At 78.9% G+C, this 213-nt stretch overlaps 1 protein-coding gene across 6 annotated transcripts in view; it reads left to right on the forward strand.

Moving 5' to 3' along the window:
- The window catches only part of ARID4A (AT rich interactive domain 4A (RBP1-like)), a 54,808-nt gene that overhangs the window by 355 nt on the left and 54,240 nt on the right, over positions 1–213 (forward strand). The window lies entirely within an intron of this gene.

Consider the following 213-nt stretch of genomic DNA (forward strand, 5'->3'; position numbering starts at 1 on the left):
GCCCCGCCGGCCCCCCTCTCCTCCGGCGAGTGAGCCGTCCGTGTGAGGCGGCGACGGGTTTTTCCCTCCCGGCTTCAACGCTCTCCCCGGCCCCTCTGGCCTGAGGCGGGGAAGCGGGAGCAATGGCGACGTGACACCCCGAGGGGCCGCCGGGCGGGAAGCGGCGGGCGGCGGCCTCGGCCCCGCTCCCTCCGCGGCCCGGCGGGGCTGGGA

The sequence above is a fragment of the Haliaeetus leucocephalus genome, unplaced genomic scaffold (assembly GCF_000737465.1).
Source record: "Haliaeetus leucocephalus isolate CR32 unplaced genomic scaffold, Haliaeetus_leucocephalus-4.0 Scaffold678, whole genome shotgun sequence".
In the NCBI taxonomy this organism is placed as follows: domain Eukaryota; kingdom Metazoa; phylum Chordata; class Aves; order Accipitriformes; family Accipitridae; genus Haliaeetus; species Haliaeetus leucocephalus.